Source organism: Symsagittifera roscoffensis, chromosome 2 (genome assembly GCF_963678635.1).
Source record: "Symsagittifera roscoffensis chromosome 2, txSymRosc1.1, whole genome shotgun sequence".
NCBI lineage: Eukaryota > Metazoa > Xenacoelomorpha > Acoela > Convolutidae > Symsagittifera > Symsagittifera roscoffensis.
Window position 1 is genome coordinate 5,964,915 of NC_087063.1, and position 15,545 is coordinate 5,980,459.

Sequence of the window (15,545 nt, forward strand, 5' to 3'; positions counted from 1 at the left end):
AGCTCAAGACATTAAAGTTTTTTGATGATAAAAAAAATCTTTCAAAATTGACTAGTTAAAAAGCCGAATTTTGTCTGAAGAAAAAAAACAACTCGAGCACAAATATTCCAGTACGAAAGTCGGAAGAATAATAAATATAGAATTTGCTTATCTACAAGAGATATATCAATCATTACAGAATGAGCATTTCCGAAAAATTAACTATTGCGCTTGACACACGCGACGAAGTTTTTCAATCCAGCTTGCTTCAATGGCAGTCAAATTTAAAACCGATAAAATCGACCAGGGATGGATTAGGAGGGGGACAGGAGCGGACTCCACTTCCCTCAGGGATTCGACTTTTTCACCAACCAAAGGGCCTCACATTGGTAGCGCGCGCAGAAAAAAGGTGACTTTTTTCAAAATTTACAAAAAATTCCCAAAAACCGTCTTTTTTGACCTGTTTTTCAAAAAATTGCCTGTAAGATAAAATTGATTCTAAGAAAACTAAAATAATTCATATGAGCTATAATTTTGCGTTCTATGTTTAAGTTTTAAAAACAACTGCAAGTAACTTGGTGCAAAATTTTAACAATTTGTCGAAAATAGTCAAAAAATGTTTAAAAAAGTAGTGTCTAGCGCAGCTCGGTTACGTTTTGCGAGATTGATATTAGAAATTTTGGCACGTTACAAAAATTAGAAGCGGAAAATTTTTGCCGGAAAATTAGATATGATAATTAAAGCACGTCACAAACTAACCGATGCCACTAAATAAACATTGGTAATATACTTTTAGAATAACAAGGTATTCGGTTCTGTGACACTCAAACTTTCTTTAAACACTACAGGAATTGAACGAAAAACATATCATACAACTCTATGGAATGAAAAAAAAAACAGTTACTTTCAAAGATATGAAAAATTGTGTGAAAAATTTTTGATACGTGTTTTTTGCATAGGTTGTATAATCAAAACTGTATGAAAAGCATTATTTTATCATGAATGCCCAATTGACCTAGTATCACCTTTACGTAAAAGCGTATTTTTTTCATCTTGGGTTAGTTTTTTTTTAAAAGGCCAGTCTTAAATTGTTCTACAACTTCATGAACTTTTAATATAGAACAGAAAATGATAAATTTGGCTCCTAGTTATTGCAAATGAGTTTCTTTCAATAAATTCGAAACTATTTCTCAGACGGATTCAGTCTCCGCTTACGCGTTAATAGCGCAAAATCAATCGCATTAGTTGTCCCAAATTTGCCAAAATGGTAACCTTTAAACCCCTTTAACTTGATGAAAAATTATCACAGGTGAAATATTTTTTCAAATCTAAGCTCAAGACATTAAAGTTTTTTGATGATAAAAAAAATCTTTCAAAATTGAATAGTTAAAAAGCCGAATTTTGTCTGAAGAAAAAAAACAACTCGAGCACAAATATTCCAGTACGAAAGTCGGAAGAATAATAAATATAGAATTTGCTTATGTACAAGAGATATATCAATCATTACAGAATGAGCATTTCCGAAAAATTAACTATTGCGCTTGATGCACGCGACGAAGTTTTTCAATCCAGCTTGCTTCAATGGCAGTCAAATTTAAAACCGATAAAATCGACCAGGGATGGATTAGGAGGGGGACAGGAGCGGACTCCATTTCCCTCAGGGATTCGACTTTTTCACCAACCAAAGGGCCTCACATTGGTAGCGCGCGCAGAAAAAAGGTGACTTTTTTCAAAATTTACAAAAAATTCCCAAAAACCGTCTTTTTTGACCTGTTTTTCAAAAAATTGCCTGTAAGATAAAATTGATTCTAAGAAAACTAAAATAATTCATATGAGCTATAATTTTGCGTTCTATGTTATAAGTTTTAAAAACAACTGCAAGTAACTTGGTGCAAATTTTTAACAATTTGTCGAAAATAGTCAAAAAATGTTTAAAAAAGTAGTGTCTAGCGCAGCTCGGTTACGTTTTGCGAGATTGATATTAGAAATTTTGGCACGTTACAAAAATTAGAAGCGGAAAATTTTTGCCGGAAAATTAGATATGATAATTAAAGCACGTCACAAACTAACCGATGCCACTAAATAAACATTGGTAATATACTTTTAGAATAACAAGGTATTCGGTTCTGTGACACTCAAACTTTCTTTAAACACTACAGGAATTGAACGAAAAACATATCATACAACTCTATGGAATGAAAAAAAAACAGTTACTTCCAAAGATATGTAAAAGTGTGTGAAAAATTTATGATACGTGTTTTTTGCATAGGTTGTATAATCAAAACTGTATGAAAAGCATTGTTTTATCATGAATGCCCAATTGACCTAGTATCACCTTTACGTAAAAGCGTATTTTTTTCATCTTGGGTTAGTTTTTTTTTAAAAGGCCAGTCTTAAATTGTTCTACAATTTCATGAACTTTTAATATAGAACAGAAAATGATAAATTTGGCTCCTAGTTATTGCAAATGAGTTTCTTTCAATAAATTCGAAACTATTTCTCAGACGGATTCAGTCTCCGCTTACGCGTTAATAGCGCAAAATCAATCGCATTAGTTCTCCCAAATTGGCCAAAATGGTAACCTTTAAACCCCTTTAACTTGATGAAAAATTATCACAGGTGAAATATTTTTTCAAATCTAAGCTCAAGACATTAAAGTTTTTTGATGATAAAAAAAATCTTTCAAAATTGACTAGTTAAAAAGCCGAATTTTGTCTGAAGAAAAAAAACAACTCGAGCACAAATATTCCAGTACGAAAGTCGGAAGAATAATAAATATAGAATTTGCTTATCTACAAGAGATATATCAATCATTACAGAATGAGCATTTCCGAAAAATTAACTATTGCGCTTGACGCACGCGACGAAGTTTTTCAATCCAGCTTGCTTCAATGGCAGTCAAATTTAAAACCGATAAAATCGACCAGGGATGGATTAGGAGGGGGACAGGAGCGGACTCCACTTCCCTCAGGGATTCGACTTTTTCACCAACCAAAGGGCCTCACATTGGTAGCGCGCGCAGAAAAAAGGTGACTTTTTTCAAAATTTACAAAAAATTCCCAAAAACCGTCTTTTTTGACCTGTTTTTCAAAAAATTGCCTGTAAGATAAAATTGATTCTAAGAAAACTAAAATAATTCATATGAGCTATAATTTTGCGTTCTATGTTATAAGTTTTAAAAACAACTGCAAGTAACTTGGCGCAAATTTTTAACAATTTGTCGAAAATAGTCAAAAAATGTTTAAAAAAGTAGTGTCTAGCGCAGCTCGGTTACGTTTTGCGAGATTGATATTAGAAATTTTGGCACGTTACAAAAATTAGAAGCGGAAAATTTTTGCCGGAAAATTAGATATGATAATTAAAGCACGTCACAAACTAACCGATGCCACTAAATAAACATTGGTAATATACTTTTAGAATAACAAGGTATTCGGTTCTGTGACACTCAAACTTTCTTTAAACACTACAGGAATTGAACGAAAAACATATCATACAATTCTATGGAATGAAAAAAAAAACAGTTACTTCCAAAGATATGTAAAAGTGTGTGAAAAATTTATGATACGTGTTTTTTTTGCATAGGTTGTATAATCAAAACTGTATGAAAAGCATTATTTTATCATGAATGCCCAATTGACCTAGTATCACCTTTACGTAAAAGCGTATTTTTTTCATCTTGGGTTAGTTTTTTTTTAAAAGGCCAGTCTTAAATTGTTCTACAATTTCATGAACTTTTAATATAGAACAGAAAATGATAAATTTGGCTCCTAGTTATTGCAAATGAGTTTCTTTCAATAAATTCGAAACTATTTCTCAGACGGATTCAGTCTCCGCTTACGCGTTAATAGCGCAAAATCAATCGCATTAGTTGTCCCAAATTGGCCAAAATGGTAACCTTTAAACCCCTTTAACTTGATGAAAAATTATCACAGGTGAAATATTTTTTCAAATCTAAGCTCAAGACATTAAAGTTTTTTGATGTTAAAAAAAATCTTTCAAAATTGACTAGTTAAAAAGCCGAATTTTGTCTGAAGAAAAAAAACAACTCGAGCACAAATATTCCAGTAGGAAAGTCGGAAGAATAATAAATATAGAATTTGCTTATCTACAAGAGATATATCAATCATTACAGAATGAGCATTTCCGAAAAATTAACTATTGCGCTTGACGCACGCGACGAAGTTTTTCAATCCAGCTTGCTTCAATGGCAGTCAAATTTAAAACCGATAAAATCGACCAGGGATGGATTAGGAGGGGGACAGGAGCGGACTCCACTTCCCTCAGTGATTCGGCTTTTTCACCAACCAAAGGGCCTCACATTGGTAGCGCGCGCAGAAAAAAGGTGACTTTTTTCAAAATTTACAAAAAATTCCCAAAAACCGTCTTTTTTGAACTGTTTTTCAAAAAATTGCCTGTAAGATAAAATTGATTCTAAGAAAACTAAAATAATTCATATGAGCTATAATTTTGCGTTCTATGTTATAAGTTTTAAAAACAACTGCAAGTAACTTGGTGCAAATTTTTAACAATTTGTCGAAAATAGTCAAAAAATGTTTAAAAAAGTAGTGTCTAGCGCAGCTCGGTTACGTTTTGCGAGATTGATATTAGAAATTTTGGCACGTTACAAAAATTAGAAGCGGAAAATTTTTGCCGGAAAATTAGATATGATAATTAAAGCACGTCACAAACTAACCGATGCCACTAAATAAACATTGGTAATATACTTTTAGAATAACAAGGTATTCGGTTCTGTGACATTCAAACTTTCTTTAAACACTACAGGAATTGAACGAAAAACATATCATACAACTCTATGGAATGAAAAAAAAACAGTTACTTCCAAAGATATGTAAAAGTGTGTGAAAAATTTATGATACGTGTTTTTTGCATAGGTTGTATAATCAAAACTGCATGAAAAGCATTATTTTATCATGAATGCCCAATTGACCTAGTATCACCTTTACGTAAAAGCGTATTTTTTTCATCTTGGGTTAGTTTTTTTTTAAAAGGCCAGTCTTAAATTGTTCTACAATTTCATGAACTTTTAATATAGAACAGAAAATGATAAATTTGGCTCCTAGTTATTGCAAATGAGTTTCTTTCAATAAATTCGAAACTATTTCTCAGACGGATTCAGTCTCCGCTTACGCGTTAATAGCGCAAAATCAATCGCATTAGTTGTCCCAAATTGGCCAAAATGGCAACCTTTAAACCCCTTTAACTTGATGAAAAATTATCACAGGTGAAATATTTTTTCAAATCTAAGCTCAAGACATTAAAGTTTTTTGATGTTAAAAAAAAATCTTTCAAAATTGACTAGTTAAAAAGCCGAATTTTGTCTGAAGAAAAAAAACAACTCGAGCACAAATATTCCAGTACGAAAGTCGGAAGAATAATAAATATAGAATTTGCTTATCTACAAGAGATATATCAATCATTACAGAATGAGCATTTCCAAAAAATTAACTATTGCGCTTGACTCACGCGACGAAGTTTTTCAATCCAGCTTGCTTCAATGGCAGTCAAATTTAAAACCGATAAAATCGACCAGGGATGGATTAGGAGGGGGACAGGAGCGGACTCCACTTCCCTCAGTGATTCGACTTTTTCACCAACCAAAGGGCCTCACATTGGTAGCGCGCGCAGAAAAAAGGTGACTTTTTTCAAAATTTACAAAAAATTCCCAAAAATCACCTTTTTTGACCTGTTTTTCAAAAAATTGCCTGTAAGATAAAATTGATTCTAAGAAAACTAAAATAATTCATATGAGCTATAATTTTGCGTTCTATGTTATAAGTTTTAAAAACAACTGCAAGTAACTTGGTGCAAATTTTTAACAATTTGTCGAAAATAGTCAAAAAATGTTTAAAAAAGTAGTGTCTAGCGCAGCTCGGTTACGTTTTGCGAGATTGATATTAGAAATTTTGGCACGTTACAAAAATTAGAAGCGGAAAATTTTTGCCGGAAAATTAGATATGATAATTAAAGCACGTCACAAACTAACCGATGCCACTAAATAAACATTGGTAATATACTTTTAGAATAACAAGGTATTCGGTTCTGTGACACTCAAACTTTCTTTAAACACTACAGGAATTGAACGAAAAACATATCATACAACTCTATGGAATGAAAAAAAAACAGTTACTTCCAAAGATATGTAAAAGTGTGTGAAAAATTTATGATACGTGTTTTTTGCATAGGTTGTATAATCAAAACTGTATGAAAAGCATTATTTTATCATGAATGCCCAATTGACCTAGTATCACCTTTACGTAAAAGCGTATTTTTTTCATCTTGGGTTAGTTTTTTTTTAAAAGGCCAGTCTTAAATTGTTCTACAATTTCATGAACTTTTAATATAGAACAGAAAATGATAAATTTGGCTCCTAGTTATTGCAAATGAGTTTCTTTCAATAAATTCGAAACTATTTCTCAGACGGATTCAGTCTCCGCTTACGCGTTAATAGCGCAAAATCAATCGCATTAGTTGTCCCAAATTGGCCAAAATGGTAACTTTAAACCCCTTTAACTTGATGAAAAATTATCACAGGTGAAATATTTTTTCAATTCTAAGCTCAAGACATTAAAGTTTTTTGATGATAAAAAAAATCTTTCAAAATTGACTAGTTAAAAAGCCGAATTTTGTCTGAAGAAAAAAAACAACTCGAGCACAAATATTCCAGTGCGAAAGTCGGAAGAATAATAAATATAGAATTTGCTTCTCTACAAGAGATATATCAATCATTACAGAATGAGCATTTCCGAAAAATTAACTATTGCGCTTGACGCACGCGACGAAGTTTTTCAATCCAGCTTGCTTCAATGGCAGTCAAATTTAAAACCGATAAAATCGACCAGGGATGGATTAGGAGGGGGACAGGAGCGGACTCCACTTCCCTCAGTGATTCGACTTTTTCACCAACCAAAGGGCCTCACATTGGTAGCGCGCGCAGAAAAAAGGTGACTTTTTTCAAAATTTACAAAAAATTCCCAAAAACCGTCTTTTTTGACCTGTTTTTCAAAAAATTGCCTGTAAGATAAAATTGATTCTAAGAAAACTAAAATAATTCATATGAGCTATAATTTTGCGTTCTATGTTATAAGTTTTAAAAACAACTGCAAGTAACTTGGTGCAAATTTTTAACAATTTGTCGAAAATAGTCAAAAAATGTTTAAAAAAGTAGTGTCTAGCGCAGCTCGGTTACGTTTTGCGAGATTGATATTAGAAATTTTGGCACGTTACAAAAATTAGAAGCGGAAAATTTTTGCCGGAAAATTAGATATGATAATTAAAGCACGTCACAAACTAACCGATGCCACTAAATAAACATTGGTAATATACTTTTAGAATAACAAGGTATTCGGTTCTGTGACACTCAAACTTTCTTTAAACACTACAGGAATTGAACGAAAAACATATCATACAACTCTATGGAATGAAAAAAAAACAGTTACTTCCAAAGATATGTAGAAGAGTGTGGTTTCTCGCCGAAGCCTAAAACTTTTCAATAGCGGACCAACTCAGCTTGACGTAGCTGAGATTTTACTTTAACTTTGATTCAACGAAGATATGACTTATCAGAGGGAGGGGAACAGCTTATACCTGCTTCATTGTGCATACCAAGACAATGAAGTTTAAAATCTTTTATTTAAGAAGAAAAGTCTTGCAAATGTCATTATAACTTCAATGGGTTTTTGGCGTGTGCCTGCAGCGAGTATTCAATGCTAGCATTACAATACAAGAACTCTAAAACGTTGTATCGCAATATTCGCAATTTTTTTACTCGTTGAGTTTGTGCAATGAGCCTTGATCCAGTCTCTATCTGTCTAAACCAGAGTCACAAGGCTCACCCAACTGCTGCTTCTTAATGTGGATCAATTTTACAAGCTGTTTTGAAAATTTGGATAATTCGATATAAAATTACATTACATAAAAAGGGGAATAATCCCGCGTAGATTAAATCAAACATTTGAAACAATCTTTGTTGGTTTAAATCAGTTTTTTGGCGGTTAATAATTTCCATTTAGTTTTTCACTTGATTACGTTGCTTGCTGCAAGCAACATTGCCGCCCACCTTGAATGAGCCAAGTTCATTCAACACTGACTGTGAATTTGCTGAGTTTTGTGCAAGGCCGGACGCAGCGACCCCTTGCGGTATTGAAGTCGTTGTTTTGAATTCCACTCCTTTCGAGGCTGCAGAGAAGACAAGTACTCCTTGCTCCATCGCTTCCAGAAAACTTCAATGAGTTCTTCTAGGTGAACCATGTCTCTGAACTCTTTGATGAAGTCTCGATACTGAGTGTATAAAACCACATCCTGCTTAGGTTTGCGTTCCAGACTGAAGAATGGTTTGGGTGCATTGGCTCTGCGCTCGAAGGTTCCAACGTTTGTCTCGAAAGGCAAAAAAACACAGTAGCAACCATCTGACTCAGTTACAGTTGTTTTGTCGTAGTGATCCTCAACAAACTCTTCTTCGTTTGATCGAGGGCTTCGGTTCGAAGGCAAGTCATCAACTGTCCACAATCGGTTTATGTCCAGATCAGACACCTGACTGGCGAAGTTTGCTTGCAAAACTCTATCATCATTGCGCCTGCTTAGAAACTGTACTGATCCACTCACAATCCAGCCAAAAATTGATTATCCAAGCTGAGAGATCCTTCTCGTATCCGTTTACCAGTGGTGAGCTCGTTTGCCAGTTCAACACCACATAGAAGATCAATCCTTCCTCTTTTGTCGAAATCTGGATCCGCCAGTGCATATCGAGATGGAAGGTTATGCTCGCGTACATCCACATCGTCTGCTCTGATGATGACTTGGGGCATGATCTGATGTGACTTGGGGCATGATGAAGAAATCTGTTCTTAGTGTATCTTCTCCAGGCAACGACAAATTTATCGGAGCAAGACCTCTCGTCTCTAGTGGGGGTGCTGTTCCAACTGGTTTCACTGTTTGGTTGACTGATTTACGAGGCAATCCATTCCGTCGTACGAAGCTTTCACTGACGAAGTTCAACTGTGATCCATTGTCTATCAAGGCACGGCAAATGATTTCCTGTCTGTGATGGTTGAACAGCGGTGTCCTGCAAGTTCCAAGTAGGGCCGTTTTGTCAGGTTCCTTAGCACTAATGGCAGTACACAGGTTGTTTCCACTGGTATGACAATCGTTTACAGTATTTCTCTCAGTTGTATTCTGTTGTTCCCTGTGCTGATTGTCCACGTGAAGAAGAGAATGGTGTCTTTTTCCACACAGTTTACAATTGTGCGTGCTTGGGCATTTCGTTACCAAATGCCCTGGGCGCAAACAGTTAAAGCATAGTCGTTTGGAAGTCACTTCGTCTTTCCGTGTATGTACTATCAACTTCTTGAACTCGTTACATGCAGTTACACTATGAAGTGCTCCACAAAACACACATTGCTCGTCCACAGTTGTTGCTCCATACGATTGCCTTCGGTCGATTTTACTTTGGACATCAGAATGTGCTTCAATTCGAGTCGTTGGTTTCTGTAAAGTGATTGATGACTTCACTGCTTCTAGTGCCCTCGCTCGCGCACTAATGAAATCGTCAAGCTTGTGTAGTTTCTGGAGCTCTCTTCCTGGGTTGTGAAGCTGCCATTGCTTTTGGCTTTCCGGATCCAGTTTCTGCTCAATTACATGAAGCAGTATTGGATCCCAGTCTTCAGTATTACAGCCTTGCACTTCTAATGCAGCCACATTTTCGCGCAAACACTCCAAAAGCTTCCTGAGGCTTGTTCCATCTTCGGTTTTCAAAGTCGGGTAGTGTAACACCGCACTGAGATGCATGCTTACAATGAACCTCTTGTTGTCGAATCGGTCCATTAGAGTCCTCCTTGCGAGCTCGTAGTTCACGTCTGTTACTGCTACATTCTTGATCAGATCGTGTGCTTCTCCTCGAAGTGAACACTTGAGGTAGTTCAACTTCTCAGCATTTTGGAGGTTTGGGTTTCCATGTACAGCAGAATCGAACTGATCGATGAAGCTCGTCCACTCTGTATACTTCCCACTGAAGGAGGGAAGATCTATCTTAGGCAGCTTGATCTGACTTGATCTTGGTGAGAACATTGTATGAAGCCCGCTCGCCTCTCCTGTTGATCCCCTGGAAGACGCTTGCTGATCTTCCAAGAAATCATTCGTCTGCTGAATGAATTCTCGTACCTCCGCTCTGAACTCACAAGCCGTTTCAAGCTCGGCTTGCAGACGTTCGTCTGGTACAACGTCCTCTATCAATCGATCCTTTTCACTGATCGATGTGAGGGTCTCTCTTATGACGGCAAGAGAAATTCGCAAGCCAGCAAGATCAGTCACTGGATTGGACGATCGGATTGAGTTTATTCGATGCCTATGCTTAGAAATGCATGTCTTGTGACCACTTCTGGAGTGAACCAGCTTCAGGTATGTTCGTCCTGACTGATCGTTTTGTCCATGTTGCGCGCTCACAACAGCTGGTTGATCGCTCTGCTCGTTCGCATTGCTCTGACCTGGTTGCTCGTTCGCAACTGATCGTACATCGCCTTGCTCGTTCGCCTGTAAGATAAAATTGATTCTAAGAAAACTAAAATAATTCATATGAGCTATAATTTTGCGTTCTATGTTATAAGTTTTAAAAACAACTGCAAGTAACTTGGTGCAAATTTTTAACAATTTGTCGAAAATAGTCAAAAAATGTTTAAAAAAGTAGTGTCTAGCGCAGCTCGGTTACGTTTTGCGAGATTGATATTAGAAATTTTGGCACGTTACAAAAATTAGAAGCGGAAAATTTTTGCCGGAAAATTAGATATGATAATTAAAGCACGTCACAAACTAACCGATGCCACTAAATAAACATTGGTAATATACTTTTAGAATAACAAGGTATTCGGTTCTGTGACACTCAAACTTTCTTTAAACACTACAGGAATTGAACGAAAAACATATCATACAACTCTATGGAATGAAAAAAAAACAGTTACTTCCAAAGATATGTAGAAGAGTGTGGTTTCTCGCCGAAGCCTAAAACTTTTCAATAGCGGACCAACTCAGCTTGACGTAGCTGAGATTTTACTTTAACTTTGATTCAACGAAGATATGACTTATCAGAGGGAGGGGAACAGCTTATACCTGCTTCATTGTGCATACCAAGACAATGAAGTTTAACATCTTTTATTTAAGAAGAAAAGTCTTGCAAATGTCAATATAACTTCAATGGGTTTTTGGCGTGTGCCTGCAGCGAGTATTCAATGCTAGCATTACAATACAAGAACTCTAAAACGTTGTATCGCAATATTCGCAATTTTTTTACTCGTTGAGTTTGTGCAATGAGCCTTGATCCAGTCTCTATCTGTCTAAACCAGAGTCACAAGGCTCACCCAACTGCTGCTTCTTAATGTGGATCAATTTTACAAGCTGTTTTGAAAATTTGGATAATTCGATATGAAATTACATTACATAAAAAGGGGAATAATCCCGCGTAGATTAAATCAAACATTTGAAACAATCTTTGTTGGTTTAAATCAGTTTTTTGGCGGTTAATAATTTCCATTTAGTTTTTCACTTGATTACGTTGCTTGCTGCAAGCAACAACAAGGTATTCGGTTCTGTGACACTCAAACTTTCTTTAAACACTACAGGAATTGAACGAAAAACAAATCATACAACTCTATGGAATGAAAAAAAAAACAGTTACTTCCAAAGATATGTAAAAGTGTGTGAAAAATTTATGATACGTGTTTTTTGCATAGGTTGTATAATCAAAACTGTATGAAAAGCATTATTTTATCATGAATGCCCAATTGACCTAGTATCACCTTTACGTAAAAGCGTATTTTTTTCATCTTGGGTTAGTTTTTTTTTAAAAGGCCAGTCTTAAATTGTTCTACAATTTCATGAACTTTTAATATACAACAGAAAATGATAAATTTGGCTCCTAGTTATTGCAAATGAGTTTCTTTCAATAAATTCGAAACTATTTCTCAGACGGATTCAGTCTCCGCTTACGCGTTAATAGCGCAAAATCAATCGCATTAGTTGTCCCAAATTGGCCAAAATGGTAACCTTTAAACCCCTTTAACTTGATGAAATATTTTTTCAACTCTAAGCTCAAGACATTAAAGTTTTTTGATGATAAAAAAAATCTTTCAAAATTGACTAGTTAAAAAGCCGAATTTTGTCTGAAGAAAAAAAAACAACTCGAGCACAAATATTCCAGTACGAAAGTCGGAAGAATAATAAATATAGAATTTGCTTATCTACAAGAGCTATATCAATCATTACAGAATGAGCTTTTCCGAAAAATTAACTATTGCGCTTGACACACGCGACGAAGTTTTTCAATCCAGCTTGCTTCAATGGCAGTCAAATTTAAAACCGATAAAATCGACCAGGGATGGATTAGGAGGGGGACAGGAGCGGACTCCTCTTCCCTCAGGGATTCGACTTTTTCACCAACCAAAGGGCCTCACATTGGTAGCGCGCGCAGAAAAAAGGTGACTTTTTTCAAAATTTACAAAAAATTCCCAAAAACCGTCTTTTTTGACCTGTTTTTCAAAAAATTGCCTGTAAGATAAAATTGATTCTAAGAAAACTAAAATAATTCATATGAGCTATAATTTTGCGTTCTATGTTATAAGTTTTAAAAACAACTGCAAGTAACTTGGTGCAAATTTTTAACAATTTGTCAAAAATAGTCAAAAATTGTTTAAAAAAGTAGTGTCTAGCGCAGCTCGGTTACGTTTTGCGAGATTGATATTAGAAATTTTGGCACGTTACAAAAATTAGAAGCGGAAAATTTTTGCCGGAAAATTAGATATGATAATTAAAGCACGTCACAAACTAACCGATGCCAATAAATAAACATTGGTAATATACTTTTAGAATATCAAGGTATTCGGTTCTGTGACACTCAAACTTTCTTTAAACACTACAGGAATTGAACGAAAAACATATCATACAACTCTATGTAATGAAAAAAAAACAGTTACTTTCAAAGATATGTAAAAGTGTATGAAAAATTTATGATACGTGTTTTTTTGCATAGGTTGTATAATCAAAACTGTATGAAAAGCATTATTTTATCATGAATGCCCAATTGACCTAGTATCACCTTTACGTAAAAGCGTATTTTTTTCATCTTGGGTTAGTTTTTTTTTAAAAGGCCAGTCTTAAATTGTTCAACAATTTCATGATTTTTTAATATACAACAGAAAATGATAAATTTGGCTCCTAGTTATTGCAAATGAGTTTCTTTCAATAAATTCAAAACTATTTCTCAGACGGATTCAGTCTCCGCTTACGCGTTAATAGCGCAAAATCAATCGCATTAGTTGTCCCAAATTGGCCAAAATGGTAACCTTTAAACCCCTTTAACTTGATGAAAAATTATCACAGGTGAAATATTTTTTCAAATCTAAGCTCAAGACATTAAAGTTTTTTGATGAAAAAAAAAATCTTTCAAAATTGACTAGTTAAAAAGCCGAATTTTGTCTGAAGAAAAAAAACACTCAAGCACAAATATTCCAGTACGAAAGTCGGAAGAATAATAAATATAGAATTTGCTTATCTACAAGAGATATATCAATCATTACAGAATGAGCATTTCCGAAAAATTAACTATTGCGCTTGACGCACGCGACGAAGTTTTTCAATCCAGCTTGCTTCAATGGCAGTCAAATTTAAAACCGATAAAATCGACCAGGGATGGATTAGGAGGGGGACAGGAGCGGACTCTACTTCCCTCAGGGATTCGACTTTTTCACCAACCAAAGGGCCTCACATTGGTAGCGCGCGCAGAAAAAAGGTGACTTTTTCAAAATTTACAAAAAATTCCCAAAAACAGTCTTTTTTGACCTGTTTTTCAAAAAATTGCCAGTTAGATAAAATTGATTCTAAGAAACCTAAAATTATTCATATGAGCTATAATTTTGCGTTCTATGTTATAAGTTTTAAAAACAACTGCAAGTAACTTGGTGCAAATTTTTAACAATTTGTCAAAAATAGTCAAAAATTGTTTAAAAAAGTAGTGTCTAGCGCAGCTCGGTTACGTTTTGCGAGATTGATATTAGAAATTTTGGCACGTTACAAAAATTAGAAGCGGAAAGTTTTTGCCGGAAAGTTAGATCTGATAATTAAAGCACGTCACAAACTAACCGATGCCAATAAATAAAAATTGGTAATATACTTTTAGAATATCAAGGTATTCGGTTCTGTGACACTCAAACTTTCTTTAAACACTACAGGAATTGAACGAAAAACATATCATACAACTCTATGGAATGAAAAAAAAAACAGTTACTTCCAAAGATATGTAAAAGTGTATGAAAAATTTATGATACGTGTTTTTTTGCATAGGTTGTATAATCAAAACTGTATGAAAAGCATTATTTTATCATGAATGCCCAATTGACCTAGTATCACCTTTACGTAAAAGCGTATTTTTTTCATCTTGGGTTAGTTTTTTTTAAAAGGCCAGTCTTAAATTGTTCTACAATTTCATGAACTTTTAATATACGACAGAAAATGATAAATTTGGCTCCTAGTTATTGCAAATGAGTTTCTTTCAATAAATTCGAAACTATTTCTCAGACGGATTCAGTCTCCGCTTACGCGTTAATAGCGCAAAATGAATCGCATTAGTTGTCCCAAATTGGCCAAAATGGTAACATTTAAACCCCTTTAACTTGATGAAAAATGATCACAGGTGAATTTTTTTTCCAAATTTTGACTCAAGACAACAATACTTTTTGAACGAAAAAAACTTCTGTCAAAAGTGACTAGTAAAAAGTGGAAATTTGTCTGAAGAAAAAATCAACCCGACCACAAATATTCCATTGATTTTGTTACGAAAGTCGGAACAATAAAAAATATAGCTGTTGCTTATCTACTACAAATAAATCAATGATTACAGAATGATCATTTCCAAAAATTGATTTTTGCGCTCGACAATATTGCTCAGTTGCAAGTGTTTCGATCTGGCAGTCAAAACGGTGAATTGTTCGCCTCACCATAGTTGTCAAAGTTTTCAATCCAGCTTGCTTCTGTGGCAGTCAAAAGTAAAACCGATAAAACCGACCAGGGATGGATTAGGATGGGGACAGGGGCGGATTCCCCTTCCCTCAGGTATTCGACCCCTTCACCAACCAAAGGTCTCACATTGGTAGCGCGCGCAGAAAAAAGGTGACCTTTTTTCAAAATTTAGCAAAAAATTCCCAAAAACCGTCTTTTTTGACCTGTTTTTCAAAAAATTGCCTGTAAGATAAAATTAATTCTAAGAAAACTAAAATAATTCAAATGAGCTACAATTTTGCGTTCTATGTTATAAGTTTTAAAAAAAACTGCGAGTAACTTGGTGCAAATTTTTAATAATTTGTCAAAAATAGTCAAAAAATAATTTAAAAAAATAGTGTCTAGCGCAGCTCGGTTACGTTTTGCGAGATTGATATTAGAAATTTTGGCACTTTACAAAAATTAGAAGCGGAAAATTTTTGCCGGAAAATTAGATATGATAATTAAAGCACGTCACAAACTAACCGATACCAATAAATAAACATTGGTAATATACTTTTAGAATATCA